A 27,064-nucleotide genomic window follows, 5' to 3' on the forward strand; every position below is an offset into this window, starting at 1 on the left:
TTAGACAAAGGGCTAAACATGAACATTTAGCACAAATATTCACTATAGCAAGTGTTCAGAAATACAAATGCTAAGTGAAAATAATTTTTTCTTTCCATCTACTGACTTGGAGTCTAAATACATTTTTTTAAAAACATTTTTTGGTACTAGGGGTTGAACACAGGGGCATTCAACCTTTAAGCCACATCCCCAGTCCTTTTTATATTTCTATTTTGAGTCAGTATCTCCTTAAATTGTTTAAGGCCTCACTAAATTGCTGAGGCTGGCCTTGAACTTTCGATTCTCCTGCCTCTGCCTCCTGAGTTGCTGGGATTACAGGTGTGCACCACCATGCGTGGCCTAAATACATTTTTTGAGTGACTTGAAGATATAGGCTTACCACATGGTGAATTTGACATCCTTCCTCCAGAAAGATCATTAATTCAATAGTTCAAAATCCTATAATTTTAATTTACAGGAACTTTCAAAAATTTTATTGAAGGATATAAATTTCAGAGGTAGATATTCCAGGTAGTTGTTCTTTTTTTTTAGGATTTCGGATTGAATCCAGGGTTACTTTATACCTGAGCTACATCCCAGCCCTTTTAATTTTTATTTTCAGACAGGGTCTTGTTCAGTTGCTAAGTCTGGCCTTAGACTTACTATCCTCCTGCCTCAGTCTCCCAAGAGTAGCTGGGATAATAGACATGCACACCACGCCTAGCTAAGTATGCATTCTTAAGCAATTGTTATTATTTGTGCTAATAGTATGCATAACTCTCATTAAGATAAAGAACAGGAGCTGAGGGTGTAGTTCAGTGGTACTGTCCTTCCTTAGCATGCAGGAAGCCCTGGGTTTGATTCCTAATGTACACACACACACACACACACACACACACAGACACACACACAGATAAAGAATAGAGATTAACATTCCCCCAAAGTGTGTCTCAATCAGAAAAACAGACTCCCTGGGCTCACAGGGTCCCTGGGCTTCTGATACATGTTCTTCAACATACTCTGCTATATTAAAATAGAATTTCTTAGTCTCTTCTATTAGGTCTTCAAAATTGTTCTCATATTTATTTTAAATTTTTACCTATAAAAATGTAATCTTTTGGACAAATTTCCTTCTTTCAGGCCATTATTCCTAGATAAGTGGAGGGAAATAAGGAAAGAGCTTCATGGGAACAAGGGGATTTCTTGAACTGTTATGAGGTGGGAAGCCCACTATCCGTAGGTGGTGGTTGTGTCTGTTTCTTTTTGGGGGGCTGTGGGTGGCACGGGTACCAGGGATTGAACCCAAGGGTGCTTTCCACTGAGCCACATCCCCAACCCTTTTTATTTGTTAATTTTGAGACAGGGTCTCGCTAAGCTACTTAGGGCCTTGCTAAATTGCCTCGAACTTGTGATCCTCCCGCCTCAGCCTATGGAGCCACTGGGATCACAGACATGGCCACAGCATCCGGCGGCTGTGCCAGTTTCTGCCAAGTGTTAACTCTTCTTGGATGCCGGAGGAAAGAGAGGCCCACACATCTATGCCAATGCCAAGGAAAGCAGGACCAGCAGCCCTGGTGCCCTGGAAGATGGCTTTTGTGACATCGATGAGGAAAGGAATGTGGTTTGCTGACATCTGGGTTCCTGACAGACTGTGCAGAGAAGGTACCCAGATCTTAGGTTCTCTCCCAAGCATTTCCGATTCTGACATGTCAATTTTCCCACAGAAATAATAAATAAGTTTAGAGGTGCAAAGAATTAGGTCCTCTAAATACTTTCTGCCCTTATGCATTTGACCAAGTCTGAACTCAAATTTCCAGAGTTTTATAATTATAGGTCTTTAACCTGATAAGAGATATGTTTTCTTTCCTTCCTTCCTTCCTTCCTTCCTTCCTTCCTTCCTTCCTTCCTTCCTTCCTCTCTCTCTCTCTCTCTCTCTCTCTCTCTCTCTCTCTCTCTTCAGTACTGGGGATTAAACTCATGGCCATTCTATCTTTGAACAACATCCCCAGCACTTTTTAAATTTTTAATTGTTTTATTTTGGGACAGGGTCTTGCTAAATCACTGAGGCTGACCTCCAACTTACAATCCTCCTGCCTCAGCCTTCCTAGTGGCTGGGATTACAGGTGTGCTCCACCATCCACAACTGCACATGCACATTTGATGGTGGTAGATAGAATTGTCTGAAGGGTGGTGCTTTTCTTTCTGGGCTTGGCAAAGATTCATTGCTGATATTCAGCAAAAAAAAATGTAACTTTAAATTCTTATTTCAACATTCTGCTAAATACTTCCACCTGAAACAGAAAAGAAACTCCAGGAATAGTCCTGCACACAAACGGCCAATTGATTTTCAGCAAAGGTTGAAAGACAATTCAACAGGGAAAAGAAAGTCTTTTCAACAAATTGTGCTAAAACTGGATAGTCATATGGAAAAAGAAATACATATTGATCCTTACTTCCCACCGGATACAAAAATTATCAGAATGAATGACAGACCAAAACGTAAAACTTAGAACTAGAAAACTCCTAGAGTTCAACAGAGAAATCCTAAGACACAGAAAACGAACTTTTATACATGAGAAAATTGATAAACAAAACTTTATTTGAAATTTAAAATTTTCTCTTAGATAGTATTAAGAAAATGGTAAGATAAGAAAGAATGGACAGAGACGTGCTTGCCTACTGTGGCTGATGCACTGGGTTTGATCCTCAGTGCCGCCTATAAATAAAATAAAGGTCCACTGACAACTAAAAAATATTTTAAAAAAGATAATACAGAATGCAAAAATATTCACAACACATGAATCTGATAAATGACTGCTACCTGCAATATTTAAAGGACTAATGCAACTCAATAAGATGACAAGTATTTTATTTTATTCATTTTTTTTGGATCTGGGGATTGAACCCAGGGGTGCTTTACCACTGAACTGCAATCCCAACCCTCTTTATTTTGAGACAGGGTCTCCTAAATTGCTGAGGCTGGCCTCAACTTGGAATCCTCCTTCTTCAGCCTCGGGAGTCTCTGGGTTTACAGACATGTGTCACCACACTTGACAAACCATGCGTATTTTTAAAAAATTTAAAATTTTTAAATTTTATTTGTCCTAATTAGTTGTACATGACAGTAGAATGCATTTGTACATTTTGATTATATATATAAATAGAGTGTAATCTCTCATTTTTCTGATTGCACATATTGCAGGATCACATGGGTCATGTAGTCATACATGTACATGAGGTAATAATGTGTGTTTCACTCTTTTAATCTGGAGATTCCACTCAGGGTCACTTTACAACTGAAGCACATCCCCAGCCCTATTTATTTATTTATTTATTTATTTATTTATTTATTTATTTTAGGATAGGGTCTCACTAAGTTGCTGAGGGCCTTGCTAATTTGCTGAGGCTGGCCTTGAACTTGGGATCCTCCTGTCTCAGTTTCCCGGTTTGCTGGGATTATGGGTGTGCACCATTGTGCCTGGCTGATCATATTTACAAAGCATGCATTTTTTAAAATGGGCAAAAAATTTGAACATTTTACAAAAGAAGTTATAAGGATGGATGATGAGCACATAAACTCAATATGGTTACATCAGGAAAATGCAGATTAAAACCCCAATCAGATACCACTACACATCAATTAGCATGGCTACCGTTGAAACCGTCATAAGGCCAAGTATCGATGAAGACTGGAACAACTGCTGATAGGAACATAAAGTGGCACCCCACTTTGGAGGAGTGACGGTTTCTTTAGAAGTTTAACACATACCTGTCACTCCATGTACTCATCCCACCACGAGGTACACATCCAAGAGAAATGTACGATGGCCACACAAAGGCTTGGGCAGGGATGCTCACAGCAGTCTTATCTGCAACACTTATAACTGGACAAACCAAACGCCCAGCAACAGATGAATGGATAAACAAATATTAGCATATCCACATGAGATATGCTCATGAGATATCAGTTGTAAAGAAAAGAAATGAGCTACCGATACTCAATAAAAATATGATGGTTCTCAAAATAATTATGCTGAGTGCAATAAGTCAGATACAAAAAAAATTATATATTGTATGTTAGAAAATGCCAACTAATTTATAAGTGACAGAAAGCAGATCCATTACTTTCTGGGGCAAAGGTGAACAAGGGTGAAGGATGAGAAAGCTTTTGGGTTGACAGAAATGTCCTGAGCCTTGGCTGTGGTGGACTTACGGATGTGACATCTGTGAAATGTTCTGAATTGTAAAACCCTTTGAACAAGAGTGCTTACTGTATACAACTCAATGAATAGCAGTTGTTTAAGGAATCTCTGGCCATTTGCAGTGGTGCATACCTTTAATCCCAGCGACTCAGGAGGCTGAGGCAGGAGGATTGTGAGTTCAAGTTCAGCCTCAACAACTTAGCCAGACTCTGTCTTGAGATAAAAAATAAAAAAAGGCTGAGGAGGTAGCTCAGTGGTAAAGTTCCCCTGGCTTCAATCCCCAGTACCTAAATAAATAATCTTTGGCCAGGCACAGTGGCACACGCCTGTAATTCAAAAACACTTGGGAGGCTGAGATTGCAAGTTTGAGGCCAACCTCAGCAACTTTAGTGAGGCCCTAAGTAACTGAGGGAGACCCTTTCTCAAAATAAAAAATAGAAAGGACTGGGGATGTGGCTCAGAGATAGAGTGCCCCTCCTCCAGGCGACAGTACATGAAGAGTGTGTGTGTATTCTACTTCATACATTTTCCTTGAAAGTGAAATGGCACAGTATTTCTCTTTTAGTGACTGGTTTATGTCACTTAGCATGTCTTCAAGAGTCTTCCTTTTATTTATTTATTTTAATGTAATTTTATTTTTTGGGACTGAGGATTGAACTCAGGGGCACTTACCCACTGAGCCACATCCCTAGCCATTTTTTCTATTTTATTTAGAGACAGGGTCTCACTGAGTTCTTAGAGCCTCACTAATTTTCTGAGACTGGCTTGAACTTGTGAGCCTCCTGCCTCAGCCTCCTGAGTAGCTGGGATTACGGGTGTGCACCCTTGTACCCAGTCCATTCTACATTTGACCCAAAATTTCTTTCTAATTTTGTTACCACGTATGTTTGGAATAAAAATATACGGGTCACTTTTCCCCATCAGTCCTGATTCTGCCCTCTAAAAGCAAATAAGAATGCTTCCGTTATCCATGTAGCAGACAACTGCTCTATAAATCTAAGAATCGCCATAAGGTCTTCCTTTTCCAGGCCCTGAGTAGCTCCTCAGACCACGTGGTGTCCGCGTCCTCACTCATGTATGATTATGAGCCAGTTGATCAACGTCCTCAAAATGAGATGCCTAAATCAGACTCCCACCCTCCAGCTGGAAGGCACATGGGCCTGCGCCTCCTTAGCTCTGCTACTTTACCTCCATGACAGCCTCCTGGGCCACACGGACCTTCTTGGCTTCCATGCTGATAAATATTAACTTGGAGTCGATCCCAACACTCAGGGTTTTTCTGTTTGTTTGTTTTAAACATTTTTATGGCACCACCAACCATCTGAAGAAGGGGTGGAGAAAGGAAAGGAAAGGAAGCGGGGAGCTGAAGTCAGGAGAGTCTTCGTTCCTCACTCGAGTGGCCCTAGATGCGAGGTCCATTGCTCCTGCCAGCAGACGCAGATGTCACCGCGCTGCTCCTCCCTCTGTGCTCCTATCAGTTGCTTACCAAAGGCCAGTCCCTGATGAATAACGGCCTTGCAACAATCTGCCCGGACTCATGTCTGACACCTGGCCTCCTCCCTGTGCCACCAGCTCCTTCCCCGATAGCCGTGGGCCTCTGTGCTGAGTGATTAACTGCAGGAAAGGTTGGTAATTGCCATAAGACACACACCCGGGGAGTGCGTTCATGTGAAGTTCCCAGCATCAAATGAGAACCTTACCAAAAAATGTTAGGGGAAGGGCCAAGGGCACAGTCTGCAGCTGACCCTTCTCTAGGTAGCTGTCGGGACAGGAGACTTTAGAGCAGAGGCCTTGCATCTCGGTGTTGGGTTTTCAGCAGCAAAATACAAGATATTTAGTGGGCAAGGAGAGGGATTGCTTTTCCAGGCAAATTTCCTTGAAACTTGGGAGTCATTTAAGAGAACAGACTCAGTTTGATGTATTTGGGGACTTTCTGGCAGGCTGGTGACTACTTACTTCACATAGACATTCCTTCCATCAGATCAAAGCAAACACACACACACACACACACACACACACACACACACACACACCATTAATATGAAAGCATTCCCAGACACATACAGCATCTCTTCTACTCTCTTTTTCAGGAAGCAGGGCTGGGGGTGTAGCTCAGTGGTAGAGCGCTTGCCTCGCCTACATGAGACCCTGGGTTCCATTTCCCAGCATGCAAAACACAAAAACAAAAACAAAACAGGAAACCCATGGCCTCCCCAGCCCAACCTTTCTTCCCTTCCACTGTGAACAGGTCCTGATCCTCGGTCACCTCTTCTCCGTCCAGTATTATTATTTTCTCTTTCAACGGGTTCTTCCCTCCTCGGCCTTTCAATACAACCAGGACCCTCCAATGTGGACACTACAACTGCACCAATCCATCCCTCCCTTTTTATCCACAACTGAGACCTCAGATGATTAGTTCACATTGATTCCATTTTTAGATCCACCATCTATTCTATTTTCATTAACATGAAAAATACAATATTCTCCTAAGGTCAATTGGGACTTCTATTTGATGAATTCGATGGCTTTCTTTTGCAATTTGTCCTCTCATATGCTTATTCTTACCCTGTTGGGATCCAGCAGGAGTGGGAGGGGCTGGGGGGGTCAGCGTTGCTTGGGATATTGGTGGGTTTGCTTTCCTCCCCCGGTCTTCCTCACTCTCTCCCCTTCCCCTCTCCCTCACCCAAGTCTAGTTACAGAGCATGCTACAGTTTGGATCCATTTTAAATGTTTCTCAGCTGGGTGCAGTGGTGCATGCTTATAATCCTAGCAACTCAGGAGGCTGAGGCAGGAGGATTGCAAGTTGAAGGCCAGCCTTGGCAACTTAGTGAGACTCTGTCTCAAATGAAAAATAAAAGGCTGGAGATGTGGCTCGGTGGTAGAGCATCCCTGGGTTCAATCCCAGTACTGCCAAACAAACAAAGGTCCATGTGGTAAAGGATTGCTCCCCAGGGTGGTGCTATTGTGAGGTGGTGGAGACTCTAGGAGGTGGGACCTGGTGGGAGATCTTCAGGTCACTAGGGGCATGTCCTTGAAGGGTACTGTGGGACTCTGCTCTGTTCTCTCTTTGCTTTCTGGCCGTGAGGCGAGCAGTCTGGCTCCACTGCATGGCCCTGACGTGACATGCTGCCTCACTGCAGACCTTCAAGCAAGGGGCCAACCAATCATGGACTGAAACCTCCAAACCTCTAGCCCCACCCAAACCTTTTGTCCTTATAAGGTGATTATCTTGGGTATTTGTTACAGTAAGGGAGAGCTGACTAACATCGTAGGACACAATCCCAAGATTCTTGCCCCAAATACCACAAATCTAGGAAAGAAGACATCAGCAAATGAAGGTGGGTCAAAATCACCCCAATTTCTTTCTTTTCCCACTTATTACAACTGAAAGATAGACGTGTTTAGGTCTGAGAGGGCCTCCTGGCTCTGCTGTCCAGATTGCACTTTTACCAGAAAGTCTTGCTTTGCAGAGACTCACACAATGACGACTCGCACGCACCCTCAGTTTGGCGCCTTCCCCTTTTCTCCTTTTTCTTGTTTCAAACTGGGTTTCTCTCTGTATCACTGTCTTCCAGGCAGCCTCGCAGTCTGACCCAGCACTGATCTCTCCATTATCGTGAGCATTCCCCAAACCACACTGGAAACCACAAGACCCTTTCTTGTTCTCACAGAAGCACAAAGTCTGAGAAATAACCCTTCATTAATTGTAGATTCCCTCGTCCTCTTAAAAAATAGAGTTGCTACTCTTGGACTTCTTAGGATCATAAGAACCTTGAGAGGTCAACGTGTTAGTTACATCACCTATAAACAATTTTGTGAGAACTTTGAAGAATCCAAAAATGTAATGAAGTCACACAAAACGACAGTGATAGCAGCAATAAAAAACAACCTCAAACTCACTAAACTCTGCCCCCAGCTAATGGGATTTGGTGAATTTTTTCCCCCACCGTACTGGGGATTGAACCCAGGGCTTTACACAAGTGCTCTATCACTGAGTTACCCACCCAGGCCAGGTTATAGTAAACCTGAAGCCCATCTGCCAATCATCTTAGAGGCACGTGAGTCTTCATCCTACAGAAGCAAAGTGATTGATATTCTAGTAAAGGAACTGGATACCTTGAAGACCACAGTTAAATGTGAATATAAACTAAGAGTATTGGTCAAATTACATGCTTTTAAGTTAAATATATGTATGAAAATTTGGATGTGGAGATATCTTGGAACTATTCTCAAAGGCATACCTTTCATTAGTGCAAAGTTTCATTGCTTTCATCAAATGCTTATGGGGGTCATGGCCTCCGAAAGTTTAAGAAACTTTGTTTTAGAAGGCAAGATTAAAATCAAGATATTATTTAATATTTGTATCATCAATGCATTAAAAAAATAGCTGGTGTTGTGGTGCACACCTATAATCCCAGCTACTCAGGAGGCTGAGGCAGGAGGATGACAAGTTTGAGGCCAGCCTCAGCAACTTAGTGAAACCCTGTTTCAAAATGAAATAAAAAGGGGCTGGGGAGATAGCTCAGTCGGTAGAGTGCTTGCCTTGTAAGCACAAGGCCCTGGGTTTGATCCCCAGCACCCCCTCAAAAAAAAGAAAAAAAAATGGAATAAAAAGGGCTGGGGATGTAGTCCAGTGGTAGAGCACTTATCCAGCATATGTGAGGCCTTGGTTTCACTCTCTGGTGCCACCAAATAATTAAATTAATTAAATAAAGCAAATAACTTCAATTTCAAAATAAAATGTCAGATATTATAAATAAGCACCACATGATTAGCAACCAGATTTTACCACTAATACAAACAATACGATTTCAGCATATTGTATATGTATCAACAAGTATTTACCTTAACATGCATACAAAAAATATATGGGGGTGGTGTTTGAATACAAATTTTAACCTGGATGTCAAACTACCAACAAACTTACTTCCACCATTGTCTAAAACATACGTCCACCAGGTAATTTAAAGGTGATATCAATTATAAATCAAATCATCATTTACCAAAGTGATTTTATTATAACATCTCATTTTATCATATAAGAAAAATAAATTATGATACTACTTTTTAACAGATTGATTAAAAGATATACTGGAAAAACTCTTTTCATAGCCAAATTATACAGCCAAAAATAAAATTTAGAGCTTTGATTTTTAAAGCCAGAACCCATTCAGAGTATTCTAAGAATAGTTCTCAAATTGCTGAAAAGTATCACTTCTATAAATCTATCTTGGAAGTGGATTTTAAAAATTAGAAGGTTTGAGTTAGCCATACACAAACCAGTCAAGTTATTGTGTACTTAATTTGTTTATTTTTACATTTAAAACATAATTTGTCAGGACTGGGGTTGTAGCTCGGTGATAGAGCACTTGCCTAGCCCTGTGAGGCCCTTGGTTCGATCCTCAGCACTGCATAAAAATAAATAAATAAAGACATTGTGTCCATCTAAACTAAAAACATATTTTAAAAACATAATTTATAAAAATATGATCAATTCTCTGGAGGCTGAAGAAGGAGGATGGTAAGTTTGAGGCCAGCCTCAGCAAATTAGTGAGGCCCTAAGCAACTTAGTAAAACTCTTATCTCAAAAGAAAAAATAATAAGAGCTGGGGATGTAGTTCAGTGGTAAAGCATCCCTGGGTTCAATCCCCAGTACCAGATGTACACACACATTTTATACGTATTTGTATATTTTTAAGTATATGTATGTGTATATATATATATATATATATATATATATATATATTCTACTTATTTAAAAAATATTAGTTGAGCCTATGCTATATTCAGGCACTGATTAGGTGCAAGGATTATAGCAGTGAACAAAACAGTCCAAGAATATAGTAAAAGCAATATATATGCTCATTGTAAAATGAATTCAGATACAGAATCACATAGAATAAAAAATAAAACGTTTAAGACCAACTTCTCATCTCAGTTTTCTCCTGTAATTAATTATTCCTATTAAACAATTCAGTGTGTTTTCCTCCAGATATTTTTTGTTCATTTACTTGTGATCCATTTTATTTTTGCAGTGCTGAGGACCAAACCCTGGGCCTTAGGTGTGCGAGGCAAGTTCTCTACCACTGAGCTACATGCCCAGCCCCCGTTCACTTACATAGAATACTTTATACACTATTTTAAAGGCATTAAGACTTTATTCAGATGTAATGTACATACTGTGTGTATGCGGGTACATACCATCAACTTCACTTGTAAAGTATGCAATTAAATCTTTTTAGCATAGCTGCAGGCTTGGACAACCAACATCACAATCTAGGTAAGTGGGATTTTGTTTTGTCTTAGGTTTGAACCCAGGGGTGCTTTACCACTGAGCCATATCCTCAGCTCTTTTTAAAATTATTTTTTATTTTGAGACAGGGTCTCACTCAGTTGCTGAGGTTGGCCTTGAACTTGGGATCCTCCTGCCTCAGTCTCCCAAGTTATTGAAATTCTAGGTCTGTGTTACCACATCTGGTGGTAAGTGGATTTTAAAATTATAAATAGATATAAAAGTTTTAAATTTAAAATTACACTCATCAAGATTATGGTGATTATGGTGATACACACACATGCACACACACACACACACACATACACATATATATATAATGAAAGTTTATATGTACATATAAACTTTCATTTTTTGGTTAGTACCAAACCTTGGTCATACTCTCTGCTTATCAACATAGAAAAAATTGTGATACTTTCTAAAAAGAGAGGAATATGTCCCCTGCCAGATTCCTTAGAAACAGGCGCTAAAAGATAGCAGTTAGAACAGTTTATGTAGGTCAGTGGTTGAGCACTTGCCTAGCAGGTGCAAAGCCCTGGATTTGATTCCCAGCACTGAAAAAAAAAAAAAAAAAATAGTTTATGATAATCCTGTAGTCTGTGATTTCAAGGCCAAAAGAAGTTACTATAGTTGACTTGACAGAGAGTCTTAAGAGTCCAAATGTAGCAAATATTTTAAACACATGTAAAAACTAACATTTTTTGGCATTTTGAAATAAGTACAATATCAATAGCTAACAGTCATGTCACTGTTAATTGTGTGCTAGACACTGTACCTGTGCTTAAGATTCAGTGACTCTTGAAGTCCTCAAAATCCTATGGAGTATTTACTATAGTCAGAACCACCTTAGAGATGGGGAGACTGAGGCACGGAGGTTGGGTCATTTGTTCTCTCAAGGAATAAATTAAGAAGCGCAGAGTCGTGCTTTAAAAACAAACGGAGTCCACCCTTGTTAACGATTTAATGAGATGTGAGGGGAATGAAGGAGGGAGGGGGGGAAAGTAAACGGATAAAATTTCTGGATAGCTGAGTGTAGTGGCACAGGCCTGTAATGCCAGTGACTCCGGAGGCTGAGGTAGGAGGATTGTAAATTCAAGGCAGGCCTGGGAATGTAGCTCAGTGGTAAAGGGCATCTGGATTCAATCCTCGGTATAAACAAGCAAACAAAAAGTTTAGGCTAAATATAAATAAGGCAGGCAAAGTTTTACCATAGTGGTGCCTCCTAGTAGGTACACAATAAAAGTGTACAAATAAATAATAAGTTAATCAATAATACAATAAATTATTATATCTTGTCCTTTATCTTTTTTCTGCTTTTTATTTATTTATTTATTTTAATTTATCTTTTAATTTTTTACAGACTGCATTTTAATTCATTGTACACAAATGGGGCACATCATTTCGTTTCTATGGTTGTGCACGATGTAGATTCATGCAATCATACATGTACACAGGGTAATGATGTCTGTCTCATTCCACCATTTTTCATACCCCCCTCCCTCTCATTTCCTTCTACATAATCTAAAGTTCCCTGTCCTTTATCTTGTAAAGAATATTCCTCTTCTATAGGAAGGTAACCCATCTGTTGCCAGCCCAGGGCCTTGTGCAATCAGTTCTTTATTTGGGGTACCGCATTACCGGCTCCACCAGGCTTTGGGGACCCTGCCCAGTGCCAGGCACAGGTGTGGCTGTGTTAAAGGAGACTGCCTGAGGGAAACCATAGCCAAGCTGTTGTGCCTTCTGCTGCTCTGGGAGCCCCACAGGGAAATCAGCATTGCTGAGGGAGTCTGGGAAGCTTCCAGAAGGAAGAAGGAAGCCTTGGGAGACTAATTGGAAGATGGGTCAATCAGGTTGGGAATGATTTTATGTCTCCTTTAAGACAGCTGGACTTTGGGGCTGGGCTGTAGCTCAGAGGTAGAGCGCTTAGGCACTGGGTTCAATCCTCAGCACCACATAAAAATAAGTAAGTGAAGAAAGGCATTGTGAGCATCTACAACTAAGAAATACTTTTAGAAAATAGCCGAACTTTGCAGGGTGGGGTGGGAGGAGGGGCGCAGGCCTGGTGGGAAGGACAGTTCCAAGAGTACCTGTGAACTAATCCCACCCTGGCCTGGGACCAGGCTGCACTCAAGACAGGTGCTGTTCTTGTGAGTAGATGCCTTATCTTTTCATCGTGACGTTACTTTGTCGTGAAGCATCTTAATCACAATGTGGGCTCTACCCAGGATCATCGCGTATATCTGAAACGTGTTCTTCACCCTTATGGTGTCTATGGAGCATCTTTTCCGGGCTAGAGATACCCTAGGAGACCTACTGAAAAAGCTAGGCCACGAAAAAAAGAAAAAAAGAAAAAAGCGGGAGGTGGGGTAGTATTTAACCTAGAGAGGCCCCAGGGGATCATTTAAAAAACAAGTATGACAACCAGCAGCTCCCAGCACATCAAAGTCACAGCTGGGGTGGAAAGAAAAGCCTAGGTCTGGGGAAGGTCAGGGTGGGTATAAACTGCAGCTTCCTTAGAGTGTTGCCCTGTGGGACAAGTAGCAGAGACAGTGTCCCTTAGGCAAAGCACGCTCAGACAGAGGAATGGAATTGTAGGGTAGCTGATTAAAACCAGGAGGGGACACCAGATGACATTGGCCAAGACGAGGTGGCAGCGGTCTGAGCGGGGAGAGGGTCAATCACCTGTGTTCTGGCAAGATGGGTCTTGCTTTGTTTTCACAGTGGTAAAAAATGTAATATTGCTCAAATTAACTGGCAAAAACAAAGTACTCTTATTATTAATTAATTAATTTTTATTAATTTTTAAAAATTTGTTCTAATTAGTTATCCATGACTAATTATCCATGCATTTTGACACACCGTACACAAAGGAGCACAGCTTCTCATTCCTCTGGCTGTAGATGGTGCAGAGTCACATGGGTCATGTGATCATACATGTATATAGGGTAATAATGACTGTCTCATTCTACCGTCCTTCTCATCCCTGTCGCCCCACCCTGCCCCTCACTCCCTTCTGCACAATCCAAAGTTCCTTCATTTCCTACCTCCATCCCCCTACTATGGATCAGCATCCACTTACCAGAAAACATTAGGCCTTTAGTTCTTTGGGATTGGCTTATTCACTTAGCATGGTATTCTCTAGTACTATCAATTTACCTGCAAATGCCATACTTTCATTCTTTTTTAAGGCTGAGTAGTATTCCACTGTGTATATGTACCACATTTTCTTCATTCATTCATTTGTTGAAGGGCTTCTAGGTTGGTTCCATAGTTTAGCTATTGTGAATTGAGCTGCTATAAACAGCTATAGATGTGGCTATGTCCCTGTAGTGTGCTGATTTTAAGTCCTTTGGATATAAACCAAGGAGTGAAAGAGCTGGGTCAAATGGTGGTTCTATTTCAAGAAACACAAAATATTATTGAAAATTCAGCTTTTTCAAAATACCTTTTCTTTTTTTGCGGCGCTGGGGATGGAACTCAGGGACTCACGCATACCACCCAGGCACTCTTACCACTGAGCTGCGCCCCCAGTCCAAAATACCAACGATTTTGTTTTTCAACTTTTTACGATGGAAAATTGCAACACGTGAAGGTAGAGAGGAGGATAACGAAAGCCCGCCTAGCCGGCCTCCAGCCTCCTCCCTCCTCCTCCCGTGGCCAGTCCTTCCGGCTCGCCTGCCTCCTGGATGACCGGCCACAATCGTTTCCTGGTAGTGACCTGGTGAAGGAGGACCTCTCTGGGCCTGCTTTTGCCACCCCAGCTACCTCTTCACTCCCACCCCTCAGGCCGGAGCCTGAGGACATCGAGGACACAGTTTCACAGATGACAGCCCCGAAGGGAAGGTCAAGGAGAGGGAGGAGGCGCAGGCTCTGAGCATCTGGGGCTCTGCTTAGGCAGGGCTGGGGGTGTGGAGGGCCGATCTCAGACCCGGGAGCCGGGTAGGGTTAGGGGCAGCGACCCGGGTGGGAGCACTGAGTATCTGGGGACAGTCTTTCTAGCCTCTGGACTGAAGGGCACCTTCTGCCTGGCTGTGGAGGGAGAGGAGGCAGGGACCAGGCTGAGGGATAGGCTGTTGTGTCCCCAGAGCCACTCGAGAATGGTGCTGAGGATACAAGGGGCCTGCCCCCCACGACGGGGACAGGTTCGGAGGAAAGTGCCCCCAGCTGATGTCCGGTGCGCACACGCCACCGAGCGCGCGCACCGGAGCCCAGACGGCGCGCCCTGCGCTCCCCAGGCAGTCGCTGCCCGGCTGTTACCGCGCCAGCACGGTGCATAGTGGCGTCACAACGATCCCTACCTGTCTCTAAACACGCCTCGGCATAGGAAAGGTACGGTAAAAGTACGGGGGGCTGGCACCCAATTCCTACGGGACCACCGGCTCCTGGGTGGCGGGCGGCTGACACACCACGCAGCGCGCACTGCTGGTGGATGGACTGGGCGCATGCTCACCGGACCTGCCACCGAGCCCCTCTGCGGACCATCTGTGGTTACATCCCCCTCGCGTCTCTTCCTCCAGGTGAGCACAAAGACGCGTGCCTCGTGTCCCTGGCCGAGGCGTCCACCTCCGCCTCTGCCTTTCAGCACGCCCAGGCGCCGTCCACCGCACACACTCCTGCTGTCACCTCTGCCTCCCGGCCTGCCCTGCGGGCTCTGCTTTCCCTGGCTAAGGACAGGCTTTGGTCAAAGCCTCACCCTCTGGGAACTTTCTGTGACCGGCCGCCTCCCCGCGAGGCCCCCAGTGTCCCTACATCTCTGTCTGGCCCTTCACAGGGCTACAGCTTTGTGGACCACGCTTTCTCTAGGGCGGAGAGGCTGGGGCTTACTTCTCTGCACCCCGAACCCCAGAAGGTGCTCAGGAAGTGTTTGCAGGAAACCAGTGATCACAGGAAGATGAGCAGAACACCCCGACTTTCAGAGTAACTCGGTCTGTAGAGAAGGGCCCCCCAGCAACAGCTCAGGCGGCAGCCCACACCGCGGTCCAGGGGCTTTCCTCTCACACTCAAGGTAAGAGTCCAGATTCTTCCGCGGGTCCCACGAGGCCCTTCTGACCTGACTACCCCAGCTCAGACTCTGCCACCCACTGAGAGAGGACAGGCCTCCATACAAGGTGACCTTCTCCAAGTAGGGGTCTACTGAGTCCTCTCCCAGTCGCCTGAGATTTAACTCCTACTCTAACTGGGCACTTAGTGACTAACCGGCTACTTCCTGGTCATCCTTTTAGCTTCCGCGTTACCACCTGTGTGATAAACCCTGCTCCCGGCTCTGAACCTGATGGACAACTTGGCACCCAACACATACATTTAGAGGTGACATCTGAAACCAAGATTGTCTTCTTCAGTGGCCTGGAAGGATCCTAGGAAAAGGGACAATTACTGCATTCACACATCCCTAGTCATCAGCATAATGTCAGGCCTATTTTAATGCCTTAATAAATGATGGATGCCTGACTGAGCGGGAGGAGAGTATGTGGTTCCTTTTGTTTGTTTTGGTACTGGGGGTTGAACCCAGGGGTACTTTACCACTAGGTTCCTCCCCAGTTCTTTTTATTTTTAATTTTGAGACAGGGTTTGCTGAGTTGCTGAGGGTCTTGCTAAGAGCCAAGGCTGGCCTTGAATTTACAGTCCTCCTGCCTCAGCCTTCCAAATCACTGGGATCTCAGGCGTGTGCCATTGTGTCAGGCTCCTTGGTTTTGCACAGAAACACACGAAATACTGACTTTTCGCACCCATTCCTGTGGTCTGGAGAAGACTGGCACTGCAGTTTGAGACCCATTAAAAATTTGCTAAGCAGGGTGGCGTGTGCCTGAAATCCCAAAGACCTGGGAGGTTGAGGCAGGAGGATCGCAAATTCAAGTCCTGCTTCAACAATTTAGCAAAGTCCTGTCTCAAAATAAAAAATAAAGAGTTGGGGATGTAGCTAGAGATAGAGCCTCACAGGGTTCAATCCCCAATACTGCAAAAAAGAAAACAAATTAAAAATTCGAGAAACAACCCCACCTTGTTTTGACAACAGTAAACAAATTTCTAGTACCAGGAATTTCTTCTTCCTCTAGTTTCACCGCTGAGTGACTAGAAGTCATACCTCTGCATCCAGTTTACAAGAACCATGAAAATCCAATAGGGTGGCACTGAGCCAACTCTTTCTCATATCGGACTGTATAAAAAAATTAAAAGTGGAGTGCAATGTGTTCCTTATCAGGTGCTAATCCTGGAGTTTGTTACCCCCCAAATAAAGACTAATCTAAAAAAGTCATTTTTACACCATATAAGAATATGGTGTTAAAAAAAAAAAAGCAGACTTTGAAAATACCTCTTTGCCACTTCTTCACCCTTTCACTCCATGAAGACACTGCTTCTAAATTTAGCCTCCTCCAATTTTGCTTTGAATATTTTTCTAAAAGTATTCTGGCTTCCCGCCCAACCCCCAATCTTTCATTTTGACAGTCAGGGGGTTTCCTAATGATAGCTTGAGTTTTTCTCTCAGATTTCTCTGAATTTCCCCTCCCCTTCACTCTTCAATGGCCAGAGTATGTGAAAACATGTTTTCACGTTAATCCTTCACCATTCATTAGCTGTGCTTCCAGAAGCCAAGCTCAACAATGTCTCAACCCTCTGCCCTGCGTCCTTATCTTCCCGCCCCGCCCCGTTCCTGATCAGATACACCTTTCACATCTAAAACATATTTATGAATTAATCCAACATTCTTATTTTCGAATTGAAGACTGGATATCAAGACCCATTCATGCCAGGTGCCGTGTTGCATGCCTGTAATGCCAGACGCTCAGGAGGCTGAGGCAGGAGGATCACAAGTTCAAAGTCAGCCTCAGCAATTTAGCGAGGCCCTGAACAACTCAGTGAGACCCTGTCTTTAAATAAAATACAAAAAAGAGCTGGGGATATGGTTCAGGGGTTAAGTTCCCCTGGGTTCAATTCCTGGTATCCCTCCCCCACCAAAAAAAAAAAAAAAAAACAAAAAAACAAAGAGCCATTTGTGTTTAACTCTTGACCTTTGCCTGGGAATGTGAAGATAATGAAATAATGGAGGAATTCGAGTGCAAAACTTTGGTTTTCTTTGAGGAATTTGCTCAACCAATAGGAAGCTATGAGGCAGACACTGTAATGGTGAAATATTCATTCCCCGTATGTGCAGCGCAGGGCTGTATTCAAGGCCCGTTGACACTGATAAGACCATTCTGAGATGTGGATACTGTCTTGTTTTTCCATGAAGTTCTGGGGGCTGGGGGTGTAACTCAGTGCTGGGGTGCTTGCTTAGCATGTGCAAGGTCCTGTACCTTGCTCAATCCCCAGTGCCACCGAAAAAAAAAAAAAAGAAAAAGAAAAAGAAACTGAAGTTCTAGATTATTAAATATCATTACCAAGATCTCTGGAGGTTGTCTAATCCACCTCAGTTTTAACTTTCACCAGTAGGCTAATAAGAGTCTGTTTCATGTCTTAGACTTCCGTCCTGAAAAAAAATCAAACTTTTCTGTAAAATTGCCTGCTTTTCAATTTTACCTACGTGTCTCACAGGTACCCTGAATCCCCAGGAACTGGACCCCTGGAACCCTGAACCACCACCTGTACCACATGCTTTTCCACCACCTCCTGCCTCAGGCAGGGACCCTGTCATCCACCTGGAACCCCAGCCAGGAATCTGGACTCCTGAGACCAGTGCACAGACACGCCACAGAATAGACCCTCGACAAGTGCAGGATGTGTGAGCGATTTAATGATCGAATGAATGAGCGGGAGCCGCCAACCTCAACTCTTCCCTCGCCTTCACCAGACGACTAACTGGTCATGAAGTCCATAATCATAAATCTCTCTCAAATCCTGTCCCCCTTTTTGATCCCAACTTTGTCTCCCTTGCTAGATTGTGTCAAGGCTAAAAAGGAGATTGATATACACAAAAATGGTTTGCGAAGAATAAAAAGGATAAACCTTTGGGGATAAAAAGAGAAAAGGATAAATCCCTCTGGAATTTGTTATTTAATTTACCGCCTGTTTTCCTTTCTTTCAAGCTACGTTTTTTTTTTTTTTTTTTCTTTTTGGTTGGTCTTCCCTTGTGGTTTTCTCTGCTGTGGCTTCCAGAGACCCATCAGTCAGTTTATGGATGGAACACCACTGGTCTCCATGTACAAGCTTAGTAGCTAAGTCATATACCCTTTTATGATGTTGCTTTCAGTTATTTCTTAGAGATCCAGCTTCCAAGAGGGCTGGAAACTCATGAAAAGGAACTGCCACTCAGCTTTTGTAGCTTCCAAAGCACCTGGTACAACCTTAATCGTAGCATAAATGTTTAATGTAATTCTAGTAACGCAGGAGGCTGAAGCTGGAGGATTGCAAGCGTGAGGCCAGCCCAGGCCATTTAGCAATATCCTATCTCAAAATAATAAAATAAAATAAAACGAAATAAAATGGCTAGAGGAGTAGCTCGGTGGTAGAGCACTTGCCTAGCACACTTGAGGTCCTGGGTTTAATTCCCAATATTAGGGGCTAAACCTCCCAGAAAACAAAAACAAAAGCAAAATTTATTGACCATAAAAAAGAGTGAAATCGTGTCATTTGCTGTAACACAGATGGAACTGGAAATAATTACGTTTGGTGAAATAAACCAGGTGCAGATAGACCAAGTGCTGCATTGACTTCTCCCACATGTGGAGTACTGAGAGTTTGCTTGAAGGTCCAGCAGGGGAGGGCAGCTACTCCTATGAATACCCTTGACCACAGGATGGACCTCCTCTGTCAAGAAGGTCGTCCTCCTCAACCCAGCGTGCAGGGTCGGAGGGACGCACGTGGAGCAGTGAGGCAGCAAGGGGACACCTGTCCGATCAGCTGAATCAAGGCTGTCAATCAGTGGGGTGACAGATGTTGCAGGAAGATCGTCCTCACATCCTCATGTGTGGAATCTCAAAAGAAGTGAGCTCAGAAGTTGAGCTTGGGGGTGAGCAGAGGTGGGGCGTGGGGGTTGGGGAAGTGATGGGAAGAGGTTGACGAATGGGCGCTGAGTTACAGCTGTACAGGAATAGGAAGCTCTGGTGTGTAAGCGCATGGTAGGGTGCATAGAATAAGATACTGGATATTTCAAAAATCTAGAAGGATTTGGAAGTTTTTACCATATGAAATGAAAAATGTTTGAGTAGATATGTTTAACCCCATTTAAATATTACACAATGTAAACGTGTATTGAAACATCATATTACTCCATGGATACATACAATTTGTTTTTATATATCACTCAGATTTAATTAATAATACATAAACACTTATCAATTGACTGACCAATTCTCCTCCACCCTCCCAAACACTACCCCCCACTCCCACACTATTCTGAGTTTCTCTCCTAACTATTTCTTACTCTTCAAAACTTATTGTTTATATCGGGAGCATTTCTTCCTAACAGATTTAAGACTCTAGATTAGCTAACAGGTTGGAATTTTATTTTATCATTATTATTACTTTTGCAGTACTGGGGAGCTCTACCACTGAGCTATACTCCCAGCCCTTTTTCTTGTTCTTTTTGAGTCAGGTTTCACTAAGTTGCTAAGGCTGACCTTGAACTCTTGATCCTCCTGCCTCAGCCTCCCAAGTCACTGAGATTGATATGTGCACCAGCAAGCCAGGCTCAAATTGTAATTTTTTAAAAAGTTGCTCATTGTTATTAATGTCCTCAGAGAACCAGGGAGGAGGTGTCAGACTCTGATAAACTGTTCATCAGTTTACATATAGATAATATATATATTGCTTATAAACATATACCAAGGACCAGGAGTGTAGCCTGGTGGTGGAGCACTTGCCCTGCATGTACGAGGCCTAGGTTTGATCCTCAGCACCACAAAAACAAAAATAAGAACCCCAAGGAAACAAAAGCAAAACAAAACAAAAAACCCCATATACCTCAAACCAAGTATAGTCATAATTAAAATACCTGAAAAACTGTCTATAGCGATCATATCAATAAAGAAAAACATTTTCCTCGTTGTCACCTGCTGTAGCCCATCAGTCACCAAGTCCTGTTGCCTGTCTGCGAAAGGTCCTTTTCAGGTGGCATTTCCTTTCTGGATTTTGTCACCATTTTGGTCCTGCCTCACATGTCTCCTCTAACTCTTGCCTCAGCTTCCTGGGCTCTTGGCCTGAGACTTCTAGAATACTCCAATGCGGTTGCTCCTCAGCCCCAGGTTAACTTGTCTCGCATACTGATTTCACCAAACTGCCCTCCTGTCAAACCCACACCTCCAGTGTTCCCTAGTGCTCATATGAAAAGTCATGACACCAGATTTTGGAGTACTTTTCAGTCTAATCCTACTTCCCCGTCTAACCTCTGACCCTTCTTTATAGGGAGTGATGGGCACTGTCGCTTAAGATCTAAGCTTGTGGGCTGGGTGTGGCTCCGTGGTGGAGGATGTGTGCCCTGCATGTGTGAGGTTTGAGTCTCAGCACCATATAAAAAATAAATAAAATAAGGGTATTGTGTCCATCATAACTTAAAATTACTTAAAATAAAAGTTCTAAACTTGTCACCTGAGATTCACCCGTTTACATCGATACACAATGGAGGTAATCAGCAGGAGCATATCAAGGGGATGCCAGCTCAATGAGTCGCTGAAGAGCTGGGGGAGGCTTGAACTCCATTAAAAACCGGGGAGCTATCTGAGAACCCCGTGGAATTTAGGGAGCAGAAACAAACTCTGGACCCAGCTAGAGAAGAAGCGTGGTTGAAAAGCCATCTGTGAAGTCAATCAGGACACCTACCCAAGTCTCTTAAGGCAGGAAGGTGGCGAATGCTAAAATCACCTAACAACCTCAATGCTGGTTCTTGCGGCAATTTGGTGTGCCACAGGCTGAGCCCTGGGGAGCCAGCCAGCCAGGCTGCCCTGTAGGGTTCCTTTGCCGATCAATGCCTTGGACTTTGGGCGAATAACCAGCCTTGGTGAACTTGGCTCAATGGGATGCCCCTGCTGAGAAATGGGGCCACTTGCTCCAACAACCATAATAATGATAATTAACAAAATAAGTCAAATCCTGAACTTGAGGAACAGCTTTGGGACCACGGCATGCAGACCGGGATAAGTGTGCTCTGGGGAGGGCTCCTCGTGGGCAGGTCCCCTGTGTAGCTCAGTACGGAGTGTGCTGTCATAAACCCTGTTGCTAAACAGCACACTGAATTAATCTGCATGCCATTTCTCTCGAGTCACCCCAATTGGCTATTCGGTCACTTTTCACTTGCTTCCACAGAAGAGAGCGTCCACCATTCCCTCCTGGTTTTACGCCCACCTTCCTACTGCCCTGGAATCATCCGTGTTAAGAAGTCACCCACGTAATGCTCTCCTACAGGGTGCACGTGCTCACGGCAACATCAGCACCTGTACATGAGTTTACATCCTCTGGGGGCAGGATCCTATCTAGTATCTTCCCATCTGTATTCCTGGGGCCTCTCAACAGGGGGCAGAATGTGACTTCAAGGAGCACAGAATTCATCCCACAGCATGGCAGAGTCCCCACCCTGCCTCTCAAGGCCAGACTTCTCCCCGGGCTCCAGGCCTGTGTGTCCAAGTTTCTGCTGGTGGTCTGTTGCATTTGGATGTGATACAGACAACTCAACCTTAATTTGGTTAATACTAAAATTTCTTTTCCCTCCTAAATCTTATCCCAGGTAATGGTACCAGCAACCAAACAGCAAGCTAAATCATACCCAGGAGTCCTTCCAGATCTGCTTTCTCTTTCACTTCCCGCACCTATCCATCCCCAAACTTCACCACCCATTGCTCCTTCGTATCTGTCCACCCCTCACCTCTGCCCCTGCTGTCTCTCCTGCTGTCTCATCTGCTGGCTGGTTTCCTTGCCCTCTTCTTGCTCTTCTCAAAAACATCCTCCCCGCTACTGTTGAAATCATCTGTTGGGGATACAATTCTGACCATGTGATTCTCCCGCTTAAAGTAACTCAGTGGATTCTCTTTCCAAGGGAGAAATCCAAAGTGGTTATGGTGCCATCCAAGACCCTTTATGATTGGATTTCTGGGTACTTCTCCAGCCTCATCTCTTTTTCTTTTCTATATTTTTTTCTGGGTGCATTATATTTACATAGTGGTAGCATTTGTACATGTGCACAGTTTAATTCAGCCAATACCCCCTCCCGCCCCTCCTCCCACACTCCAGCCTCATCCCTGATCTTTCCCCCTCACTTCTTGGTCCCACAGTCCTACAGAACTACCAGGAAGAGCCGGCATTTCCTGAAATAGGCCACGCGGTTGCCTTTGCCTTGCCTGGAATCTCTCCCCGCTCATCCCAACCCTCCACGTTCTCCTGGAGAACTCACCATGCACTCTTCACACCGAGCTCAAGGGTGACCTCCTCTGAGAAACCCTTGGTCACCCACAAAGCACAGTGGATCACTCCTTGGCCTGTGAGGTCATCGAGCATCCCTTATCAGAAATGCTTAGGACCAGATGTGTTTCAGATTTGGGAATATTCTGGATTTGGGAGTATCCACACAGACCTTACTGGTTAAGTATCACTAATCTGAAAAATCTGAAATCTGAAAATGGTCCAAAACCTGACATTTTTTGAGCACCAGCTCAGATATGGGAGCATTTTGGAGGTTAGAGTTTCACATGATGGATGCTCCACCTGAATGTACCCTATTGCCCATTGAATACTTGAGAGTGATGTTTTGCTTCCTTGACCCTTATAATGAGGTACTGAGGGCAGGAAATGGTTCTTACTTTTTGTTTGTTTGTTTGTTTTTTGCACCAGGGATTGAACCCAGGGGTGCTTAACCACTGAGCAATACCCTCTGTCCCTCCTTTTTTGTTATTTTTTATTCTGAGGCAGGGTCTCAGTAGGTTTCTTAGGGCCTCGCCTAGTTGCTGAGGCTGATTTAGAACTTGTGGATTCTCCTGCCTCAGCCTCCCAAGCCACTGTGCCAGCAAGTGTCTTCACTTCTGTATCTCCAGCACAGAGTTCAGTGCCTGCAGTGTAGGGTGAAGACCTAACAACACTTGTTACACTGAACAGTGGCAAGGAGCACACCATTTGTTCCTGGCGGTGTTCCTGCTTCTGCCGCTTGCCAGCACCTTGACCTCTGGAAGTTTCTGCTTTTTTATCTGTAAAATGGGAACGAAAGGGATAGCAAGATTTTTGTAAGAACAGAATGAGACTGATACATGTAAACAGCACAGTACAGGGGTTTAAAACTCAGTAAATGTTAGTCATTGCTATTATTATTCCTTGGGATCTAGTATAGTCTTTTTAAACTCAGTGTGACCTTTCTGGTTAATTGTTTCCATTGATGTGAGCCTTCAAACTATTGCAGTACTGATTCATTGTACAAATTTTTTTTTTTTTTTCTGGTACCAGGGATTGAACTCAGGGACACTTGACCACCGAGCCACATCCCCAGCCCTATTTTGTATTTTATTTTGAGACAGGGTCTCACTAAGTTGCTTAGCACCTCACTTTTGCTGAGGTTGGCTTTGAACTCTCGATCCTCCTGCCTCAGCCTCCCAGCTGCTGGGATTACAGGTGTGCGCCACCATGCCTAGCTTTACAAATCATTTTAATTTTTACATTCTGATCATAGTTATGTATCTATTTTCTAGTTTTTAAACTCGGGTGTGTCTTACACTTTGTGGTAGTCAGGATTCTTTTTTTTTTTTTTTTTTTTTTTGTAGCAGGGATTGAACCCAAGGGTGCTTAACCACTGAGCCACATCACCAGTCCTTTTTACTTTTTATTTTGAGACAGGGAGTCACTAAATTGCTGAGGGTCTCACTAAGTTGCCGAGGTTGGTCTCAAACTTGTGATCCTTCTACTTCAGTGAAGTCACTGGAATTAGAGGGGTGCGCCACTAAGCCCAACCAAGTTGAGCTTCTGACCCGTAGAATTGTGGGCTAATATGTGGGTCTTGTTTAAAGCCTCTGTGTGTGCTTATTTTTATCATGCAGCAACAAAAAACTAGTACGTACTTCTTTTTAGTGCCTTCCTTATTGAGCAAAACATAATTTAACATTATATTCAATAAATATTCACTGAGAAAACATGAATAATTGAAATAACTTTATCTTATCACCAGTTAAGTCATAATGTCAACTGGTCGCTTCTGCCTATTATCAACATTGAAACAGAAATTTAACAAAGATTTTAATTTGAACCATATCTGTCATGCTTATTTTATATTTATTAAATTGCTAAAAACACCTTATTCTAGGAGCAATGTTTTGATAATACATGAAAGGAATTATTTAAAACAGAGGTGCACATTTATTATACCCAGAGGCTACATTTTAGTTTCAGGATACCAAAACCCAGCTAGTAGGGGGTTTTACAAACTAAAATAATCATCAAAAGAGTTTACAGGTAAAATATCTTTGCATAAATTACCATTACAAAGAAGGATTCTATACAACAAATATATTTCCATGTCAGTAAGAAGGTCCTTAACAATGCCTTGTTGATTTCCAAAATTATTTTGTTAAGAAAAGGTGAACAAATGTTATGTGCTACCAACCTTCTTGGAGATATACAGTATATATTACCATTTTAAAAACTCTAAGAAGTCATGAAACCAATATATAAATATATATATTTATTTGTATATATAAATTTATATATATATATATAAACCTATATAATATACACACAAAATTTTTTTTCTTTTTTTTGCACTGGGGATTGAACCCATTGGCGTTCTCCTACTGAGCTACATCCCCAGTTACTTTTGATTTTTTAACCTTGAAGCAAGGTCTTACTAAGTTGCCGAGGCTGACCTTGAACTTGCAATCCTCCTGCCTCGGCCCCCTGAGTTGCTAGTATCATAGGTGTGTCCTGGTTTTTCCCAGACTTTTTTTTTTTTTTTTTTTTTTTTTTTTGGTAGTAGTGTTTGAACCCAAGGGCACTTTACCACTGAGCTACATCCCCCAGCCTGGTTAAAAAGTTTCAAGGTTTCACTAAGTTGCTTAGGGCCTCACTAATTGCTGAGGCTGGCCTCTGGCATCAGTCTCCTCAGTCACTAAGATTACAAGTGTGCAACACTGCACTTGGCTTTGTTTAATATTTTTTTAACATGCATTCTCCAAATGTATTTAGCACAGAACCTTTTCTTTTTTCTTTTTTGTGATGCTGGGGATTGAACCCAGGGCCCTATATATGCTAAGCAAGAGCTGTACCAACAAGAGGTACTCCTAACCCCCACGGAAACTTTTCTTTGAGAAACAACTTTTGACATCTTGCTGGAATACTATTTGGGAAATGCTGGCCTAAACACAATTCTCCCTTCTCCAGGCCAAGTGTTGAATCAAAATGTTAGTAGGGAAAAAAATATTTTAGAAACTGAATTAAGATTTCTAAGTGCTGGGGGAGTGTCTTCTCACTTTCTTTATTGGCTGGAACAATTTTTCACTAATTTTTTTAAATGGAGTCAATAAATTGAAACATAATTTTTAACAATTGTATTAATTTTAGCAACATACCTATACAACAAATGAATGTCCCCAGGCATTTTCTAGAACAGATTTAGCAATGCCATATAGCATATTTGTGCAAAACTGAAGTGGACACTTTTCAAAAAGTCTTTGTCATCTAATACTGTACAACTGAATAAAGGAAACACTTGAGATTAACAAACTTTTTAAGGAAAAATATTTTTAGCCCCTGTTAAGTTGGAGAATAGGATTAGAATTTTAGGTTAGGATTCTCATACTTTTAAATATATAAATGCTCAGAGAGATTCCATGTATAATAAAATGTGAAAACATACATTTTCTTTTTCATTTCATTTGCAATAGAGTTGTCACAAATTTCCAAAAAGGGACAATATTAAGGTCCTAGCCAGATTCTTACTCTAGTTCAGCGGTTCTCAGACGTTAGCAGGTTTTAGCGCCTACTGTTAGGCTTGATAAAGTCCAGAGTGCTCGACCCTACCCCCAGAATTTCTCATCTGACGTCCGGGGTGGGGCCCACAAATTCGTATTCTAACAAGTTCCTGGGTGCTGCCGAGGCTGCTGGCCCAGGAAGCCTATTTGGACAACCACTAAGAATCTGGCTCTTACACCAACCCCCTCCAGATTCTTCTGCAACAGGTCTGGGGAGAGCTTCCTAGGTGTTCCAGTGCACATCAATCTCTGGGCGCCTTTTCAGCTTAGAAGCCCCAAGATTTGGGATTTTGTGATAGGTTATCCTTGTTTGGGTTCTGGGTCTCAAATCCTTTGCAATTCTCTCCACAGGCATGTCAGTCTACAAAAGAAGACCAAGATGCTGGGAAAATAAAGGTGGAGGACAGAAACTTAGTTTTTCAGCTCATCAGCAGAATTTTCAGGAGAAAATTGGGGCCTACAATTCCTTCCTTCCTTCCTTCTTTCCTTCCTTCCTTCCTTCCCCAGGGATGCTATACCACTGAGCTATATTCCCAACCCTTTTATTATTTATTTTGAGACAGGGCCTCTCTAAATTTCCCAGGTTGACCTTGAACTTAGATCTTCTTCCTCAGCTTCCAGAATCGCTGGGATTACAGGTGGGTACCACCAGCGCAACTCTGGGTTCTTCCACATGTTTGCACGGACCTCCAGTAATGTGGAAAATGCAGAGTCGGTCTAGT

General features: G+C 43.0%; 1 long non-coding RNA gene across 1 annotated transcript; it reads left to right on the forward strand.

The window, feature by feature from the left end:
• The first annotated feature begins 13,669 nt into the window (after positions 1-13,669).
• On the forward strand, positions 13,670-18,403 carry LOC124985460 (uncharacterized). Its single transcript, XR_007108863.1, has 3 exons — positions 13,670-14,802; positions 14,991-15,780; positions 18,004-18,403. It is a non-coding gene; the product is annotated as an uncharacterized LOC124985460 (long non-coding RNA).
• Positions 18,404-27,064: the final 8,661 nt, after the last annotated feature.

This window comes from Sciurus carolinensis, chromosome 5 (assembly GCF_902686445.1).
Source record: "Sciurus carolinensis chromosome 5, mSciCar1.2, whole genome shotgun sequence".
NCBI lineage: Eukaryota > Metazoa > Chordata > Mammalia > Rodentia > Sciuridae > Sciurus > Sciurus carolinensis.